The 9,082-nt window shown below is 41.5% G+C and overlaps 1 long non-coding RNA gene across 1 annotated transcript; it reads left to right on the forward strand.

Moving 5' to 3' along the window:
* Positions 1 to 1,485: 1,485 nt before the first annotated feature.
* On the forward strand, positions 1,486 to 7,535 carry LOC116442163. Its single transcript, XR_004239425.1, has 2 exons — positions 1,486 to 1,653; positions 6,543 to 7,535. It is a non-coding gene; the product is annotated as an uncharacterized LOC116442163 (long non-coding RNA).
* The last annotated feature ends 1,547 nt before the right edge of the window (positions 7,536 to 9,082 follow it).

Here is a 9,082-nt window from a genome sequence, read left to right on the forward strand (position 1 = left end):
GACTGCCACACAGCTAAACCAGCCATGGACTGCCACACAGCTAAACCCAGCCATGGACTGCCACACAGCTAAAACCAGCCATGGACTGCCACACAGCTAAACCCAGCCAAGGACTGCCACACAGCTAAACCAGCCAAGGACTGCCACACAGCTAAACCCAGCCATGGACTGCCACACAGCTAAACCAGCCAGGGACTGCCACACAGCTAAACCAGCCATGGACTGCCACACAGCTAAACCCAGCCAAGGACTGCCACACAGCTAAACCCAGCCAAGGACTGCCACACAGCTAAAACCAGCCATGGACTGCCACACAGCTAAACCAGCCAAGGACTGCCACACAGCTAAACCAGCCAAGGACTGCCACACAGCTAAACCAGCCAGGGACTGCCACACAGCTAAACCCAGCCATGGACTGCCACACAGCTAAACCAGCCAAGGACTGCCACACAGCTAAACCAGCCATGGACTGCCACACAGCTAAACCCAGCCATGGACTGCCACACAGCTAAACCAGCCAAGGACTGCCACACAGCTAAAACCAGCCATGGACTGCCACACAGCTAAACAAGCCAAGGACTGCCACACAGCTAAACCAGCCAGGGACTGCCACACAGCTAAACCAGCCAAGGACTGCCACACAGCTAAACCAGCCAGGGACTGCCACACAGCTAAACCAGCCATGGACTACCACACAGCTAAACCAGCCAAGGACTGCCACACAGCTAAACCAGCCAAGGACTGCCACACAGCTAAACCCAGCCAGGGACTGCCACACAGCTAAACCAGTCAAGGACTGCCACACAGCTAAACCCAGCCAGGGACTGCCACACAGCTAAACCAGTCAAGGACTGCCACACAGCTAAACCCAGCCAGGGACTGCCACACAGCTAAAACCAGCCAAGGACTGCCACACAGCTAAACCAGCCAAGGACTGCCACACAGCTAAAACCAGCCAAGGACTGCCACACAGCTAAACCAGCCAAGGACTGCCACACAGCTAAAACCAGCCAAGGGCTGCCACACAGCTAAACCCAGCCAAGGACTGCCACACAGCTAAACCAGTCATGGACTGCCACACAGCTAAACTCAGCCAAGGACTGCCACACAGCTAAAACCAGCCATGGACTGCCACACAGCTAAAACCAGACAAGGACTGCCACACAGCTAAACCAGCCAGGGACTGCCACACAGCTAAACCCAGCCATGGACTGCCACACAGCTAAACCAGCCAAGGACTGCCACACAGCTAAAACCAGCCATGGACTGCCACACAGCTAAACCAGCCAGGGACTGCCACAGAGCTCAAACCAGTCAAGGACTGCCACACAGCTGGACCCATCTGGCGCAGCTTCCTGGGACTGGCAGCTCCCTCTCCTCTCCACGCGGGGCCAGCGGGAGCCAGCGGAGCCTCCTGTCTGCAGCCAGCACACCTCGTGCCAAACTGAAGAGGACACCATGCAGCCAGCAGCACAAAGGGAGCGAGGCTTTCTCCACCGTAAAGCCTGAACAAGGATACTCTTCAACATGGCGGTCTCAGAGTCAGAGAGGAAGAGAAGGTGAGTCATGTGAGAAGCTGAAAATGGCGACGGGAGAAAAGAGGGCGGTGCCGCGATTCTCATGTGTAGCTTAAAAAACTTCTTGCATGCCATGGTAAGAAACTGTGATATCACAGACTGTTTGTCTCTTTAATCCATTTGGAGTACATGGGGGGATGGAAAATTCACGTGTGGCCCGTGAGGATTGTGAAGAGTGCCTATGCCAGGCTACACAGAAGCAGTGAGAGGCTGTTAGAGACTTGTGGTGAAGAAAGCCTTTGTGTTCAGCCCAAAATAACTCATCCTTAAAAAGATTAATAACCCCATGTCATGGGGCTCATGTTTTGCAGTGTGAATGAACTGTGAGATTTTTCCATGGGAGAGATGTTTTACACCACAGCAGATTGTTTCTTTCTGGGTGGGTCTGCTGTTGGTGGCAGTTTGGGAACCACGTGAAGCAGAAGAAAACCCTTTTTTCCTTAAGCATAAGAGAGAGACTTTTCAAGAGCTGCAACACTGACTAAAATCCCATGTTCTGTTATCCTTTGTGCGAGTTGGGTAAAAAGAGAGAAGTGCTGAAAGTGGGGGGGTTTGCTTTAGTTTCTTGTTATTTCTTTTTACTTTTAATTCTGTTAGTAATAAAACTTTTTCTTTGTACTGCAACCGTGTAAGTTTGAACCTGTTTTGCTTTCTCCTAATTCTTATCTCACAGAAGGAAAATAATAAGTAATAATAAGTAATAGATATTTTGAACCAAAAATATCTTCTATTTGAATAAATTATTCAAATATTATTATTAAATTGAATATTATTAGAATATTCAAAATTATTTTCTATTTGAATAGAAAATAATAAGTAATAGATATTTTGAACCAAACCACTACAAAAACACTGGGGAAAAAAAAAAAGCTATGAGGCTTGGTGCTCTTTAATACTGGGATTTAGGAATGAGCTGATCCATCATGAATTAACGAATTAATACATTTCTTACTTGTTTATGGATACTGGACTATAGCTCGTGGCCATCAACAACCAGAAACTGTCAGCATGCTACCGTGTATGATCAGTCTGTGGGAGAAGAGATGAACTCTGGTCTTTACTGCATTAGCCTATTTCTTATTCAGTGTAGTGTTCTTAAGGAAGCCTGAATGCACTGTTTGTTTTTGTTTAATATTGCTCTGTATACAAAATCAGTAAGAGTTCCATTTTCATACGCATTCATCACTGATTTTATTCTATGTATATATTAGAGGCAGAGAGCAGTCAAACTTAAACGTTTGAAATGTTTATTAAAGTTGTAAAACTGGTCATGCTCTCGGTGCTCGTTCTTATGAAAGAATCCTACATTCATATAATTAGCTCTATGGCTCAAGTAACATTTGGAAGGAAGAGACATTTGTGTGTAATATTTAATGGAGATTTTTTCTAGCATTTGTGTGAAGACCCTGTGCTGTTCTAGGCTTATGATAACTAGGGAGCACATTTCCACGTAAACCTACACACACAGGCACAAACTGAAGGAAACACAAGCTGAAGAAAAGTAAATCTTTTGACTTTCTTCTAAACCACATGGTGCTCTGAATGAAGAAAATAAGTAAATGTAGCTGAAATTTTTTATTCTAGGTACTGCAATATTGAACATGAAGGATACTGTGCTAAAATTGGCAACCAACCAAGATTTTAGGCTTCTAGGGAAAAAAAAGGTACCAAAATGAAGGCAGCAATACATTTCCAGAGAACAGGCAGTTTGCCATCTGAATCACTCTTGAAGAATGTGGTTATACACTGTTTTCCTGAGTAGAAAAGCTGGCTCAATAAATTTCTCTCTTTCACTCAGTGAGTGATCCAGACCTGATTTTCACCCTCTACCATACCAAAGCACACTCTTCACCCACCCATGAAGAGTGAACTGCAGAATCCTGATGGGAATGAGAACCTGTGTGGACTTTCCCCGCAAAGAAAATGTATTGTGAAACTACAAACTTATTCTCGGCTTGATCATGCAAATAAGATTTGGTGTGGCTGTGTGATACAAACCACAGATCTAGCCTGATTCACTTGCCTAAAGCTATTAAAGAGTGAAACAGAGACAGGGTTATCAGCTAAGGGACTGCAGTTGTATCTACAGAGAAGACAGATAATTTCCCTGTAGTTCTTGCATTTCCAGTTCTGAGGACCTAGACTGAAATTCTGTGAATGCCTTAGATTCTGGTTTTAACAACACAGTCAATCCAGTGTTAATTTTGCAAGGACCAAACTGAAATATTGTATCCATATATGCAAGGGTCAGCCAGGTACAACTTAATTGAAAAAAATCACAGATTAACATTTTATTGTTACATATTTCTGCTGTGAATGATCTGCTAAGTGAGTGGTACTGCTGCTGTAAGTGGTTCAGGTGGGATTCAGCTCACCTCTCCTAACAGTCTTCCTTCTCTTCTCTTTTTAATCAGTGGGGAGATAAGCCCATTCAAAGAAGTTACCCATTTAATCAAACTTTAAAAGTAATTTACAGTGAGATTCGAACACAATGACCATTGCACCAATGACAGCCTAGGGCAGAAACCTCAGGTGCAGACATCTACATTATAGGTATCTTTTCCATTACAGCCTACTCGCACTAGAAGTTTCGTGATATGAATGGAAACATTCTCATTTACAATTCCCCTTTAACAATCCCAGGATGATTTAGTTAAAGAATTCCAGTTTTGGTCCAGAATTGTAGATTGGTAACTTGATTGTCAGGCCAAATGAGCCTTTTTTTTTTTAAGTAGGGGATTTTGAATTTGAAATAAAACCATTAAGAAAAGAAACCTCACTATGTTTTTCAAATTTGAAAAGTGATGTTTGTGGAACCATTATGACTTTCCCTAATTTTTTTTTTTTCTAAGGATAGGACCAATTTGACAAATACTTTCTACTGCTCTGAAACATCTTTTTCAGAAAAATAAGCCATCCTGTTGATAAAAACCAAAGTAGAACCCCAGAAACAAACAGGCTGTCCTCCCTCTGTCACCTCTTCATGAAAAATGTTTCTCTAATTATATCACAACACATGCAATGATAATGTACTTATAGAAAAAAAGTTTCCCTTGGCTTTATGGTCTTACATGACCAAATAATTTCACTGCATATGTCTAGATGCAGTTACTGAGCAGGCAGTTACTTAATTGAAATATTTGGAATTATTTGATTTCCAAATGTTAATGGATGATTAAAGGCCATTATTCTTTTTCTCTGGATTATTTATGTTTGTAGGTATCTGTTTATTGATTTCTTTCACATTTATCAGGTGTTTCTATTTCTTGCCTCCAGGCACACTCAGAATAAAGAATCTGATAGTTTAATTTTTTATTACTTTCATTAAAGCAATCTAGTGATAGCTATACGAGGTCTGGTATTTTGGACAGCTTTGATGTCACATTTAAATATATCTGGAAAGAAAATCAAGATCAAAGCACTGAGCTAATCAATTTTTATTACGTACAGGGAGATTTGAACAGACAGCAGAAGTCACTAGCATTACTTTGCCAAACCACATCCAAATTAGCAACACACAAAAACTCTTCCCACCAGATTTTCACCGAAATACATCCATGGTGAAAACTCTACACAAATTATTCCTACCTGTAACCTCAGAGAAGCTTCTAAAAGTAGTGCCTGAAACTCCAGTAATTTAGAAAGTCTTTCATCTTAGCCAGTTTTGGGGTTAGCTCAGCAGACACAGCTGCTGCTACATCAAGACAAAGTGCCATCTCTTGTGGCTGCCCATCTGTATGTACTCCATGGCACAGGCTGCCCTCCAGCCCCTGAAAGTAAAGATGGGAATCACTGCATTTTGCAGGCTCCACTCTAAGCTTGCAGTAGGTGGTAAACTATGGCTGCTACTGTAGTTGTGGACTAAAAATTTAACTGCACAGTCTGAATATCAACTGATAAGGAAAAACTTGGGATTGAGTGGACACTTGAGATGTACGCTTTGGAGCAGCTACTGCTTTTCTTGTTTTCTGCCTGCTTAGCCATCTCAGCTGAGACTTGAAAATCTGCATGAGACAACAAATCACAGCCTTCAAAGCCCACAGAGCTCAGAAACTAGACCCACCAAAAGATCTTGTTGCACATTATGGGTCACCTCGCTTTACTTGTGTCACCTGTAAAATTTTAGCTTTCCTTCCTAAAAACAATTATCAAAGTTGACCTTGAGGTCCATAATTGCTATATTTTTAAGGCCATTAAGTGTACCATGATTTATTTGCTTGTTGGATGGGGTTTTTTTCACTTTTTTTCCTTTTTGAGTTTACAAAAAGAAGGGCAAATTGATAAATAAGACTGATGAAACTGTTATCTGGGAGTTTTATTTATGTGAAATTTATCACATCTGCACTTTCACTATGATAGTGCATGTCCATATTGGCCTATTCAAGTGAATGTCTAAAGCTGAAGCATGTGCCAATTTGTGTACATCATATCACAGAGCTACAGAACCAAGGTAGATCCTGGCATGAACAGGAGGAGAGGTGCAGAGTTCTTTAGTGTGGTGCAAACTTCCATGTGTTTCTAAACTAAATAGCATGTTTCTGATCATTTTGGTGTGACCAATAAAATTTTATGAAATGCCTTTGGAAAAGGATCAGAATTTATTTTGAGAGTTTCTTTCTAAAACTGTAAAGGCACATCAAAATAGCAGCTTGCATTTATTTACATGCAGGACTAAAAGTCAGTGTATCTTTGCTTGCAGTGACAGTTTCCACAAAAGATTTCATATTTATATGGGACAGAAATGAAGACTCAGAGAGGAAGACAGGTAAAGGACACAATCACATTGTCACTACCTGTGTCTCACTTCAAATGGGAGTTCTTTTATGGGACTATCATGTATAAAGCTGAGCATAGGAATAACAGCAGAAGGTCACAGAAGTTAATGCATTCAGTTCCCAGATGAAGAGTTTCCACAATAGCAGTGTTGGGAAAATATATCTGTAATTTTCCCACCTCTTCTTACAGGCTTGCATCAGTGGACCCAATGTGAAAGCAGCAGCTATCTCAGATCATTTCAGCAACACGGGAAATCCCTTTCCATAGAATCACAGAATGGGTAAGGCTAGAAGGGACCACAGGGGGTCATCTGTTCCAGCCTCCCTGCTCAAGAAGGGTTATCCTAGAGCACATGGCACAGGATTGTGTCCAGATGATTCTTGAAGACATCTGGTGAGGGAGACTCCACAACCTCTCTGGGAAATCTGTTCTAGTGCTCGGTCACCTGCACATTAACAAAGTTCTTCCTCATATTCAAGTGGAACTTCCTGCGCATCAATTTCTGCCCATTGCCTCTTGTCCTATTGCTTGGCACCACTGAGAAGAGCCTGGTCCATCTTCCTGACGCCTTCCCTTTAGATACTCATACACATTGACAAGTCCCCTCTCAGTCATCTCTGCTCAAGGCTCAACAGGCCCAGCTCCCTCAGCCTCTTCTCTCAAGAGAGATGCTCCTGTCCCTCAATCATCTTTATAGCCTCCTCTGGACCTGCCTCAGGATCTCCATGTCTCTCTCATCCTGAGGAGCCTAGAGCTGGACACATCACCCCAGATGTGGGCTCACCAGGGCTGAGTAGAAGGGCAGGATCAGCTCCCTCGACCTACTAGCAATGCTCTTCCTAATGCACCCCAGGATACCACTGGAATTCTTTGTCCCCAGGGCACACTGCTGCTTCATGGACAACTTGCTGTCCAAGAGGACCCCCGGCTCCTTCCCTGCAGAGCTGCTTTCCATCAGTTTGGTCCCAAGCCCCCACCCCCTTTTGAAGGCTCCTGCTCCCTGTTTGAAAGCACTGCAATCACACAATCTAAAGTGCCAATCTGATATAATCCCTGCTCACTCTACACTGTTTGTAGAGGATGATGACAGGTTAATTTTATATCAGCAGACCTCATGCCAGACCAGAGGTTGCTGCTTTATTCCAGATCAGTTACTCTTTGTCCTCCCAGCAGATATAAAAGCATAAAGCTGAAATAAATGCCATGACACATGTTCTGGTTCACTCAGCAGGTACATGATGAAGGGGATCAGACATGTCCTGCTGCAATCTGGCAATGCACAGATCTGATACTAATCATCATGGACTCGTGGTGTTGGAGGCATCAGGACGGCTGTGGCTGGCCCCACAGCGAAAGCTGGAGAAAGGTGATTCTGTGGAAGAAAATCATCCAGGTGTTGAAGCTGAAGGTCTCACATTTGAAATGTGTATGTATTTAAGCAGCACACAGACTTACAGTAAAATAGGAATTGCTGAATAATGTCACAAGTTTTGAAATAAAGGTTTATTATGAGTTTAAAAGACCTGTCCCTTCCTAATGCAAGTACTCACTCATTGGATTATTCAGAAACAGATCTGGGCAGTGCAGAGAAACTCTCTGCTGTGCCAACACAGTGTTCAAACTGAGAAGTATTTAAAAGTATTGACAGAGACTGCCCTCTGCTTTCCCTCCTGGGTGATCATCTATCTCTTTATAAAAAAACCTTGCCAACATTTTTTTTCCAAGTTAGAAAACAAATTCTAAAAACTACTATGAAGGCATTTGGAAAATCAGATTCTGAGACAGTCAGAATCCAGCTATACAGCTGAGTTGTAATGAAAAACGTGTGTTTCTGTATATTCAAAAATATTCTTCAAGGGAACCTCTAGGGTACATATACTCATCTCAAAACTATGATGGAGTTGGACATGGTGATACTCTTCTAATCAACCTTGTCGGTCTCCTCCCACTCTTTATCACCATTCATAAGAGTACATGTGTAGACAGAAAAAAATGGTTTAACCTTCTTGCTCTTTTGTGGAAAATGTCAAGGTCATCAGCATTTTCTAGTGAAGATCATGAGCACATTGTGATAATATTGCTTTGGGACACCATCAAAATTTATGAAAGCTTAGTTATATCTGACTGTCTCATCCTACTACTTTAGCAAGTATTTAGAATTTGCCATTAGTACAACTACCTTACTGGTGCCTCCAGAAGGGTATTCCAATGGGAATTTACTAGTTTGTGTGCTTTAGATATCTTTTCAAGGTCTAATTTTTAATATTTTCGTTATGCCAGTGAATCAAAATTATTTTTAAGATTTATCCTGTTTTTTATTTTCTTCTCAAAACCATCTGCCAGCAATGATTATGTAATGAATTTTTGAAATTGTCAGAGTTGAATATCAATGTCAAATGTCCAATTTTGTAGCTTCCAAAATGATTTCCTCTGATGTTTTCTACCACATAAGTATTATCTGAAAATTTATTTACATGGATAAATAAAGCCACTTTCCTAAAATATGCTGTTTTACTAATAGTTAACATTTTCTGTTATTTAATATTTTATAAAATGTTTCACTATTGTTACCCTCTCAGATACATTTTTAAGTTATATGTCCCAAAATTCTGTATGTTTTATTATAGAATATATACAGTACTCAGCATTTTAAATAACAAGCAGTTCAAGTAACATATCAAATTACTTTTGAGTTCACTGAAAAGAATAGTTGAATATTTGCCTATTTG

The sequence above is a fragment of the Corvus moneduloides genome, chromosome 3 (genome assembly GCF_009650955.1).
Source record: "Corvus moneduloides isolate bCorMon1 chromosome 3, bCorMon1.pri, whole genome shotgun sequence".
NCBI classification, from domain to species: domain Eukaryota; kingdom Metazoa; phylum Chordata; class Aves; order Passeriformes; family Corvidae; genus Corvus; species Corvus moneduloides.